A 12,598-nucleotide genomic window follows, 5' to 3' on the forward strand; every position below is an offset into this window, starting at 1 on the left:
ATATAAGAACAGAAAAAATAAACAGAACCCTGAAAAAAATTAAACAATGTGCTAGTGAGGAATGCTAAATATTTTACAAAATCATGCTATTTTTCTAGGCATCAATATGAAAGAAAAATAGCCTCAAGTTTATAAAAATTCATGTAGATGTTGAGTGCTTTAAAATTATACACTACATTCATCTTTAAGAACATAGAAATCTTTTTCAGTCCCCAAATTTTAATAATTAATTATATTCCTTATGAAACACATGAGTTCAGATTTCTTTCTATGTTTTTAATTGTGGTGATATATTGTTTCTGATCTAATAAAGTCACTGGAGATCCGTTTGGGAAGCCAGCCACACTAGTTAGCTATAGAAATTATGCAGTGGTGGCCACACCTTTAACCCCAGGACTCAGGATTAAGAGGTACAGGGATCTCTGTGAGTTTAAGGCCGCCCAGGTCTACAGGAGATTGGATCAGTCTAAGAGTGAATCAGAGCTCACACCCTTAATCCCAGGATTTGAGAGGTATAAAAGTCTCTAGCCACGTTGAGGAGAGTTTAGCAGTCTGAGTGAATCTGAGGAGCTGTGAGTTGGGAGCAGTCTGAGGATCTCCCCTTTGGTCTGAGCATAGGTAGAGATAAGAGCTAGTGACCAGCTGCTTTGCTTTTCTGATCTTCAGCTTGAAACTTGAACCCCAATATCAGTCTCTGGGTCTCTTATTTTTCAAGCTACATTTAATGGATACTTTCCCCCCCTAATAACTAGATGTTATTTTCATAGTTCTTCATAATGTCTGATTTTGTCATTGTTTGGACCCAGCTTCTGCACAGCTTGCTTGTAATGGAACCCTGGTTAGACAGGAGTGGGGTGGCTGAGTTTGGGGGTTGGCGGGGAGATATGGATGGGACTCATTATGGGTGTGCCTTTGGGGGGCTCTGTCTGGGAAAATGTTCTACATGAGGTGAGGGTCAGCAGGAGGGTAGGCACAGTGCTGCCTTTGAGCTCTGGGTCACAGGCAAGCTTTGGAACCTGGCTGGCACTGCCAACAACTTAAAGTGACCTCTCTTCCATCATGGGATGCAGAGGGCATTTCGTTTCTGTGTCTGTTCAGTCCCAGTGAGTTCCAGGATCCCCCAGATTAGCTCTGCTCTGCCTACTAAACTGCCAATGAGGGGCTGGAGAGACCGCACCACAGTTAAGAGCACTGGCTGCTCTTACAGAGGACCCTGGTTCAGTTCCCAGCACCCACATGGCAGCTCACAACCACCTGCAACTCCAAGGGACTTGACGACCTCTTCTGGTCCCCTCAGGCACTGCACACATATGGTACACGGTTACACATACAGGCAAAATACCCACACATGTAAAATAAATGAATGATTTTAAAGTGCCAGTCAGATCTTCACAGTTTGAGTTCAGCATAAAGTCTGGGCTGTGTTAACGGTGCAGGTGAGGGCATGAACCCAGGTCTGTGCTGGAGCTCACTCTGAAAGTGGCCACGCCCACGCAGAACCAAAGCACAGACAGCCCTCCATTCCCACTCAGTAGAGAATTCCAGTCTTCCAGTGGATCCTGACCTCTGAGACTTTCTTCCCAGAGGCAGCAGGTTCTCTTCTGTCGGGATAGCGAGAAAATGAAGGCATTGCAAGGTTACCTGCCAGTGAAATGACCACAGAGGCCAGTGATGCAGTAATTAATAACAGTTACTATGACGATGACCACGATGCTGACGGCAATGACGATAATGGCGATGACGATGTCAACTCTCTGTACTTCTCTATTAATACCTTCACGTGGCCTGTGAGGTGGAAACTTTCTACTCTTCCTTTTTCCGTTTTACCCAGGTAGCCTAAGTTCTGAGGGATGAGCCAGGCGGGAGGTTGTGATGCACCGTGGACCTGGGGGAATTTACGCCACACTTCCTCTCGTGGGCACCACACACGTCCACGCATCCAGTCGATTCCTCCAGAGAAGCAGCGCACAGGAACCAGCCACCTCCACCTTAGGCCGACTTCCCTTTTCTGTGGACTCCTGGGGGCTCCTCTCTCTCAGCTCTGACGCAGCGTCAGGTGCACGGCTGGGGCTCCTGGTGGGTCCAGCATCGCTCAGCTGCGCGGCAATGCTATAGAGTTGTCGTTAAGTAGGAAGGAATCAGAACAGAAATTCAGTAGGATTTGCTTGGACCTACTACATCCTTTGTCAGGCTAGCAACGCTTTTCAGTTTCATCAAAACCCAAACAAAGGTTCTTGAGCCCAGACCACAAGAGGCAAAGTTAGAGTATATGTCCAACCTGGGTCCAACCGGAATTTTCTGTAGTTGGCCTGAGACTGGAACTTTCCTTCTGAAACTCCCCTTCTTGTGGAGGGAAGTATAAAAACTGCAGCAGGATTCCTTGGGGACAATGAGTCCCTGCTCATCAGATGGGGGAGGGAGTGTTCGTGTCTGCCTCTGTGAGGGATTATAGCATTGTGAAATCTGTGTGCTATCCTGGCGGCATTATTTTAGTTCCAAGAACAAGAGATAAAAAGTAACAGTAAAGATGGCTGAAGAATTAAAAAAGAGTCAGACAGTGGGTTTGAGCGATTAACCCGGGACCGGCATTCCTGCGGTGGAGGAGGAGAGGCAGAGAACAGACACTGGCAGCCTGGCGGTTCCATTAGGCGGTGGCAGGAATTCTGCCCCCCATGCAACCGCCCTGAAGTGAGGATTTTCACAGCCACAAACCTTAGTTCCTCAGGCCCAACTGAGACTCAGAATAGGCCTCAGGGGGTGAAGGTGCCGCCGCCACCAAGCCTGAGTTCTTTCTCTGGCACCCACATGGTGGGAAGACTGACTTCTGCGAGTTGCCCTCTGACCTCTGCATGCATGCACACACAGAATACATATAAAATTGTTATTTTGACTGTAAGGATTATATCTCCATCCAGGTCAGTGGTATCTTTCCACTTTTTTTTTTTTTTTTTTTTTTTTTTTTTGTAAAATGTCATTTTCACTTCCTCTTGATTATATGAGTTTCCTATGAAAATTATACTTTCTCCCAGGTGTTACTGGCACCACTCCCCTCCCTGTGTCTTTGAATTTGTCTTCTCTGCTACTGAGTCTGCCAGAGACAGCTGATGTGGCCTCTCTGCCTAGCCTATTAGCTGGGAAGAAAAGTAACTAAGAAAATGTCATGGTTTCCTGGAGACGTGGTTTATCAAAGGTTTATGTCACTACCCTTCCTCATCAGCCACGGCGACTTCCCACACCTGGGTAGCCTTCTTCTTTTGATTAATTTCTTTTTCATTTATTTTATACACTGCTCACAGTTTCTCCGCCTGTCCCCTGCTCCCCATCTTGCTTATACCCCGACCCCATCCACTCCTCCCGTTTCCATTCAGAACGGGGCAGGCCTTCAGTGAAAGTCAACAAAGCATGGCTATCAAGTTCCGGCAAGACTAACCTCCTCCTCTGCATCAAGGTTGGGCGAGGCAACGCGGCATGGGGAATGGGTTCCCCAAAGCCAGCTCAAATGCCAAGGACAGGTCGCGATCCCCCTGCTAGGAGCCCCACCAACAGACCAAGCTACGCAACTGTCACACACATGCAGAGGGCCCAGGTTAGTCCCATGCAGGCTCCCCAGCTGTCAGTCCAGAATCGGTGACCTCCCACTAGTTCAAGTCAGCTGTCTCTGTGGGTTTCTCTGACCTGATCTTGTCTTATTCATCCCTCCCTCCCTCCCATACAATCCTTCCTCTCTGTCTTTAACTGGACTCCCAGAGCTCAGCCCAGTGCTTGGCTGAGACTGACTACATCTGCTTCCATCAGTTACTCGATGAAGTCTCTCTGAATTATGGAAGTCACCAATCTGATTACAGGGCAAGGCCAGTCCAGGCACCCTCTCTATTACTGCCAGGCGGCTTAGCTGGGGTCATTCTTGTGGGTTCCTGGACATTTCCCTGGCACCAGGTTTCCCCCTAACCCCAAAATGCCCCCATTGAGATAATTTTTTCATTGCTCTCCCCCTCTATCCCCAACCTGCCTAAACCGATCCCTCATGTTCTCGTTCCCCCATCCCCACCCCCACCCCAGTTTACCCAGGAGATCTCTTAGATTTCCCCTTCCCAGGGAAACCCATGCATCCCTCTTTGGGCCCTCCTTGTTATATAGCTTCTCTGTGGTTATGGATTGGAGTCTAGTTTTCCTTTAGTTTACAGCTAATATCCACTTATGAGTGAGTACACACCATGTTTGTCTTTCTGGGTCTGGGTTACCTCACTCAGAATAATTTTTTCTAGTTCCATTCATTTGCCTGCAAATTTCAGGATGTCATTGTTTTTTTTTTTTTTGTTTTTTTTTCTACTGAGTAATACTCCATTGTGTAGATAAATGTACCACATTTTTAAAATCCATTTTTCAGGTGAGGGGAATCCAGGTTGTATCCAGGTTCTGACTATTATGAATAACACTGCTATGAACATAGTTGAGCAAATATCCTTGTTGATGGTGGACGTCCTTCTGTATATGTGTTTCTCTTATTGGTTAATGAATAAAACACTGTTCAGCCAATGAGGCAGGAAGATAGGCAGGTCTAGGAGACAAGGAGAATTCTGGGAAAGGTAGGCAGGGTGGGCCTGCAACACAGAGTCACCATGTAGGCCATCAAGGGAGTAACAGGTCCGGGAATTCTCTGGTAAGCCAAGACCATGTGGAAATACTTAGATTGATAGAAATGGGTTGATAATTAAGACAGAGCTAGTCAATAAGAAGCCTAGTCATTGGTCAACAATTTTATAATTAATATAGCATCTGTGTGTTTATTTGGGGCTAATGGCTGCAGGACCAGGCCAGGAAAGAAAACAACAACACCTTATGGTATGATTAAGTATCCTTTGGGTATAGTTGGGTCTTGAAGTAGATTAATTTCCAATTTTCTGAGAAACTGCCATACTGATTTCCAAAGTGTCTGAAAAAGTTTGCACTGAAAAAGTGGAGGAGTGTTCCCCTTACTCCACATCCTGTCCAACATAGGCTGTCATTAGTGTATTTATTTATTTATTTATTTATTTATTTATTTATTTGTTTATTTTTATTTTTAGGCTAGCCCTATACTTGCAAGCATCAAACACATCATTTATTTTCTGGGGTTCTCAATGTAAAGTTTAGATAGCTAAATGTCTTTTGTTCGACCCAACAATCTTCACACAAGACATAAAGAACATGAGAACAAAGCTATTCATTACTAATGGTGTTAGAGAATAGTTCAGAGCTGTGATTGCTGGGAAGGCAAATACTGTATCAGGCCCTTTCTTTTGGGCCACCAACCAGCTCCCAAATCATGACAGGGAGACTTATTATTAGTTGTGGGTGCTCAGCCTAGCTTAGGCTCTGTTCTGGCTAGCTCTTTTAACTTAAATTAACTTGTTTCTCTTTACTTTTGCCTCAGGGCTTTCTACTTTTCTTTCCTTCTGTGTATCTTACTTTCACTGCCTCTCCATGGCTGCCTGGCTTCTGCCCCAGACATATACCTCTCTTTCTTCCTCATTCTCTCCTCTTCTCTCTTGTCCCTGTGTAGATTCCTCCTATTTATTCTCTCTGCCTGCCAACCCCACCTGTCCTTTCTCCTGCCTTGCTATTGACCATTCAGCTCTTTATTAGACCAATCAGGTGCCTTAGGCAGGCAAGGTGAAACAGCAACACATCTTTACATTGTTAAACAAATGCAGCAGAAACAAATGTAACACATCTTTACATGTTAACAAAGGCAGCAGAAACAAAGGTAACACACCTTTGCAAAGTTAAAGTAATATTCCACAACATAAACAAATGTAACACACCTTGCAAAGTTAAAGTAATATTCCACAACATAAACAAATGTAACACACCTTTGCAAAGTTAAAGTAATATTCCACAGCATAAACAAATGTAACACATATTTGCACAGTTAAAGTAACATTCCATAACACAACTACAAGAAGATGGCTTTTTACAGGAAGCTTGCTGGGCATAAGAATCCTATAGGACCAACCTCATCTCAACTGCTCAATAGTGTTCTTCTATAGGATGACTTGGCTGTTTTGTATCGCATTTCTCTGCGAACTTTAGAATCAGCTCATTACCTACTGAGGGTTCATTTGAGACTCTGCTGGAAGTTACATGTATCTTTTGGGACATTGCCATGATAGCAATGTAGTCTTCCAGTCCATGAACTTGGTGTGTCTGCTAATTTTTATTTTAACTTCCTTCAATAGCATCCTGTAGTCTTTAGAGTATTAATTAGTTTAGCACTTCCTTTGTTAAATTTGTTACCATTGTAAATAGAATATTTTTCTTGATTTCATTGTTTGGGTCATTCAAGTGCACAGTGCAATTAATATTAATTTTTATTGAAATTAGTTTTCAGACATTTCCTTTTTTTCTGTAGTAATTGTCAATTGCTGGAATGACTGATGGCAACATAATTAAAAAATTAGCGATTGCTAATATTTACCTTGTCCCAGGAACCAGCTGGGTGCTAACATGGAGATCATGTAATTCAACCCACCCATTTTATTATAGTCATGAAGAAATAAAGTGAGAACACTAAAAAACTTGAGCAAATGATGCCAAATGTAGCTGGGCGTTGGTGGTGCACGCCTTTAATCCCAGCACTCGGGAGGCAGAGGCAGGCGGATCTCTGTGAGTTCGAGGCCAGCCTGGTCTTCAGAGCGAGTGCCAGGATAGGCTCCAAAGCCACAGAGAAACCCTGTCTCGGAAAAAAAATGCCAAATGTAAATATCTTTCTTGTGGATATAGTATTCTTCTATCCTCTTCCATAATTACAACTGAGTTGTAGAGTAACTTGTCAGGTGGAGTATCCCCTTTTATTGGATGGTACCAGCGGGGAAACACTGCATTCCAGATGTGGTGAACTCACAAAATGAAGGTTTATAGGACTTTTGTCCAGACAAAGTTATGTTTTTTTAAAATTTATTTTCACTTTACATGTATGAGTATTTTTCCTGTATGTATGTTTATGTACTACATGCATGTAGAGCCCAAGGAGGCCCCAGGGGGAGTTAAGTCCCCTGTCATTGGAGTTGCAGATGGTTCTGAGCTGCCTTGTGGGTTCCTGGAATCAGACCCAGGTCCTCTGGAAAAGCAATCAGTGCTCTTAGCCATCTCTTCAGCCCCCCAAACTAACATTTTTCTTTTTTAAATTCCTAGAATTTAAATTTAGGTAGAACTGGGTTTGAACTATATAAAAAAAAATCCTTGGATCACTAAAGATGATTAATTCTTAGTGTCATATCCGGCTAATTAATTTTAAAATATTTATTCAGTACCAGAAACTGTCATGGATACTAAAGATCCAACAGATGACAAAATACAATAAAAGATTTCTTGGGGGGGGGCAAATAAAGATTTCTTGTGGGAATGAGCTGGGATGGGAGCGTGGGCATGGCTGGCCCGCGGTAACACGACTTCCCCTCGCCGTGTCTCATGACAGTCAGGCGTGACCACCCCGGCGCCCAAGCATCACTAGCAGGGAGCCTCTGGCGTCACCGTCACTCCCTTCCCCTAACGCTGACCAGGGACTTCCCTCAGATGCACGAAGAATGTCTGATGTCCATCCCACCCCGCTAATGGCACATACGAAACCCTCCCTCTCTGCTCGCTTCGCAGCCCAAGCTGCGACCCTGCCTTTCCGCACCGCAGACCTTCCTTTTCCCCACCCGCTCGCCCGCTCGCCGCCGCCACCTCCTGTTCCTCTCCTTAGACACTTTTACACACTCTCCAGACCTGCTTCAGCTCAGACCTTCTTAGCAGACACGTCTGCTGGAAACAAGTGACGCCGCTTCTCTCTCTGTTCCTATTGGTCGAAGGAAAGCCCGCCCCGACGGGGGTTTCCAAAAAGGTTTCTCACTCCGAAAATGCGTCGGTGCAGAAAATGCTGGGCTGCTTTCCCAAACAGGAACTAGCTAGCCAGAACTGAGACCGTGAGGGGGAGTCTGGGTTTGAGTGGGGGCCGTGGGGGCCTCCGCTGAGGAAGAAAAGGAAAGGCACGGGGTGCAGGAGTGCGTGGGGGGGGGGGAGGAAGAGGAAGGAAAGACCAATCTCAGAAGGATTATCTTTCTCTATTCTTCGAGTTATATTTTCTAGTACAATTATGAGAATATTGGCTACTCAGTTAATCCAAACCCTCGGCTCCACCTGTCACTCCGTTAGCCTTACAGCTTTTTTTTTTTTTTTTTTTTTTTCCTCTCAGAGGAATACGAGATGCAGGCCACTAATATAGAAGACAGGGCAGCTTCGTTGGCTCATTATGTCAGGAATGCGCGGCACTGTTGTGGGTGGCGACGGTGCAGATGTGTGCTGGGGAAGTGGGGCCGAGCAGACAAAGAGAGACAGAGACAGAGAGAGCCCACCCAGCAGTATTCCTTGTGTAACAGCTTCTCAGGAGAGCTAAGAACTTACTAAGGGGTCAGGTGACAACCTCCTATGTCCCCAACAATGGGTCAGGTGATACCTATGTCCCCAACAAAGGCTCCAACCAGCTCTCATGTCTTTACTTTCTTGTTTGTCTCTAGACAGGGTCTCATTCTGTAGCCCAGGCTGTCCTAGAACTCACTATATAGCCCAGGCTGGCCTGGAACCAGGCCACAAGCCTTCTGTCTCAACCTCCCAACTAATAGGGTTACAGTGGTGAGCCACCACGGCTGGCTTGTCTTCACTTCTTAAAGGTCCACAGTGTCTTTTGACACCACCCTCCTGGGGACCCGGCCTTCAGTTTGATAGATGCCTTGGGGGTTTCCCACTCCTCGCAGCTGCAGCACCAACCCTGGGTTCTGATGTTTACAGACGCTCATCTAAGCTCAACTCCTTCCTAAGGAAGCGACCATTCTAAGGATGCTCACATGAAAGACCTCTCCTTATCCCAAGTCGTCTGCAGTCAGCGCCTCTCCCCACCTCCACCCAAGGCTTCCCAGACCCCTCCCCCAAGCCTGCTCTTGCTCAGATAGCTCAGGCCTGAGCCAAGCCACACCCTCCTCTCTGCTTCAGGCCTCACTATGCAAATGAGCTCCTTCAAGTGTTCCATCGTGCTATGGTCTGTGAATATGCTCTTTCTATTCTATTCTATTCTATTCTATTCTATTCTATTCTATTCTATTCTATTGGGTGGAAGTGTTTGCCTGCATGTATGTCTGTGTACCACATGAGTACCTGGTACCTTCAGAGTTCAGGAGAGGACATCAGATTCCCTGGAATGGGATGGTTACAGATTGTTGTGAGCCACCACGTGGGTGCCGGGAACTGAACCCGGGTCCTCTGCAGGAGCGGCCAGTGCTCTTAACTACCGGCCCATCTCTCCATATCTCTCTACTATTCTTAAATGTTAGTTCAAAATAGTAGTAATTTGAATTTTCATTGTAATTTATAAATACCTATAGTTTAAAGCTTTTATTTCATTTTTATCTATGTGCGTGTTTGCATGCATGTATGAGTGTGTGTGTGTGTGTGTGTGTGTGTGTGTGTGAGAGAGAGAGAGAGAGAGAGAGAGAGAGAGAGAGAGAGAGAGAGAGAGAGAGTTCTCCTGGAGCTATAGTTACAGGCAGTTTTAGAGTTGTGAGCCACTGGAAGTGAGTGTTGGCAACTGAACTCTGACTGTCTGCAAGAGTAGCAAGCACCCTTAACCACTGAGCCACCTCTCCAGCCCCCATTAATGCTGATGCTCAGGTGTAATGAATGATTTATGTATGATACTTTTCTTAGTCAGTTCCATTGCTGTGAAGAGACACCATGACCATGGCAACTCCTTTAAAGGAAAGCATTTGATTGGGGCTTAGAAGTTTAGTCCATTATCATGGTGGGAAGAATGGTGGTATGCAGGCAGACACGGTAGCTGAGAGCTCTACATCTGGATCCCAAGGCATCAGAGGAGAGAGAGAGAGAGAGAGAGAGAGAGAGAGAGAGAGAGAGACAGAGACAGACAGAGAGACAGAGACAGAGAGACAGAGACAGAGAGAGAGAGACAGAGAGAGAGAGAGACAGAGAGAGAGACAGAGAGACAGAGAGAGAGAGAGACAGACAGACAGACAGACAGACAGAGACAGACAGAGACAGAGAGAAGGAGGGAGGGAGAGGGAGGATACTGGGCCTGGTTTGAGCTTTTGAAACCCCAAGCACACCCCAGTGACACACTTCCTCCCTCAAGGACACATCTGCTCCAAAGGGCCATGCCACATCCCTCTCAATTAGCATCACTCCCTAATGACCAAGCATTCAGATCTCTGAGCCTATGGGGCTATCCCTATTCAAGCCACCACAATACTTAATTATGATTTATGTATAGGAAACAATTGATAGTTACTGCTTTTGAGACAGGTGTCTTTCCAGGAGCCAAGGGACAGTATACAAGGAGCACAGGGCCTCAGGCTGCTAGTCGTATCCAGGGAGCAGGCAGGAGCCAGAGTGCCCGGCCAGGAGGTGGGCCAGGCCATACCCCTCAATGGAATACTGTCTGTGTCCCTCCTCCCTCAGCTAAACACACAGCCTCCTGAAACAGCAGCTGGGGACCAAGTCCTCAAGCACAGGAGCCTGGGAGACAAAGGAGAGCAGAGTGGACAGGAAGAGCCATGCTGGCCGTCTGTGTTCCTTGCTGGCTTTAGGTCTGCATGGGTCTATGGACATTGGGACAGCAAAGAACAAATTGTGCATTAATTTCTTCTATTCACAAGTTCTATTTCACTATATGGTGCTAAAAATTTAAAACATTTCATTTCTGGTCACTTCTCAGTAATTCAGCATTTAGTAAGTTTTCCGGGGGGCTCAGGCTGTCTTAGTGTGCTCAGTTTGTGGTGGTCCGTGGGACGCAGTGTGATGGCTCCACTCTCTACTGTGCTGCCGTGAGATCAGAAGGTGTCTGGCTCCCTAACTCAGACTCTGGTAGAAAGTAAATCTAAGTAAATTCATTCCCTGAGACAGGAGTTTGAGCAAGAGCCTGTGGCGGTCACAGCTGAGGCATCAGGCCTTTCATGGGCCCAGTGAGACTCAGCATCATTCTGTATATTTACGTTAACGGCCGGCTCTTCCAGCTTCGCCCCACCTTTGCACTACTCAGCAAACACTCTTTTCTCACTGGGCACACATTCATGTCCTAATTCTGCAACTGAAGGAAATTCTCAGCCTTAACAAACATCAACGGGGGGGGGGGGCCTGGGAGCAGGGCTAGGGATAGAGTGCTCGCCCAGCATGTGTGAGGCTCCAAGTCTAATCCCCAACATGAAACAATGTTATCATCAACTACCTCACCCTAGTTTCTCCCAAGATTCACAAAAGACCTTCTGGCCACCAGTGTCTGCTGGAGACAGCTGACGCTACCTCACCCTTCATTCCCATTGGTGGAGAAGAGAAACCTGAGAAAGGGGGGAACTTCCAGTAAGAGCTCTCGCCAGTGCCAGATGCAGCAGTGGGCATCAGTATTTTCTGGCGGTGAATGTTTAGACCTGGGAGTGTGTACGAGAGAGAAAGACCGTGTTTCCCTCTCTATAAGACTCAGTCCCCCCCCCCCCCCATTACTGCTTAAATTGCCTCTGTTTGGGTTTCCTGGAGACGGATTCCTTACTTCCTCTCCTATCCTCAGTCCCCACCCTTGGGAAAAGCCTGGCCTGGCTCCTGCTTGTTGAGGGATCCAGGCTCCTGCTTGTTCCCGGCTCCCGACAAAAGCTCCCCTCCATCAGCCATGGGAACCAAAAACACCCCGACACCCATCCCCATTCCTGTCAATGCCATGGCTGAGGTGACTTCCTTGTCTGACTAGACTTTGCTGACCTTGGCCCAGGAGCCACCTTGGCTAACTTTCCCCACTTTGTCAACCTTCTGTGACCCATGTGCAGAGTATAACACCGGCTTCCCCGGAGACCACAGAAAATGTGAGGCTTGTTCATTGTGAACATTTTGGAGGGCTTTAAAAAATACTTAGGACAAAATTTAACTTATTTTATTTACTGTGATAAAGCATATATTACTGTATTTAAGTTGGTGATTATTTAATATTTACTTATTTTGTGTGTGTGTGCACGCACACATATGACATGATGATGAACAAAATCTTTGTTTTAATGTTTGTCACAACATAGTGACTCAGTGGCTTCTAGATCCCAATTAATGTCTGATTACTCCACGATGTCAGCGGGTGTGTGCTGGGCTTACTGAAATATGACACAGAGGATGACATGGTGATGGTAGGGGCTTACTCTCCCCTAACCTTATTTTATAAAATGTTTAAGTTGATTTTATTTAGGCAAAATGTCATTAATGTGAATAACTGTTATTCATTTCTTGTTGTCAGTTAAAAGATTATTAGTCATCTAGTGTGGACCAACGGTAAATACTAAAATACTTCATTTATTTTTAATTAAACAACATTCTGGAGGCTCTACTTACAGGATGGACTGGAATGATGGGGTCCACAGGCTTATTAATGTCTCTGTGGGTGTGTGTGTTTGCAGGTGTGTATGTGCAGGCATGTGAGAGCATGTGTGTGCATGTATGGATGTGTGTGTGTCTCTGTGTGTGTGTATGAATATGTGTGTGGGGGCATGTGGAAGCCAGAGGTCAGACTCTGTTGTCCTTTCTCGGGTACCACTAA

The sequence above is a fragment of the Cricetulus griseus genome (assembly GCF_003668045.3).
Source record: "Cricetulus griseus strain 17A/GY chromosome 1 unlocalized genomic scaffold, alternate assembly CriGri-PICRH-1.0 chr1_0, whole genome shotgun sequence".
Taxonomy (NCBI): Eukaryota; Metazoa; Chordata; class Mammalia; order Rodentia; family Cricetidae; genus Cricetulus; species Cricetulus griseus.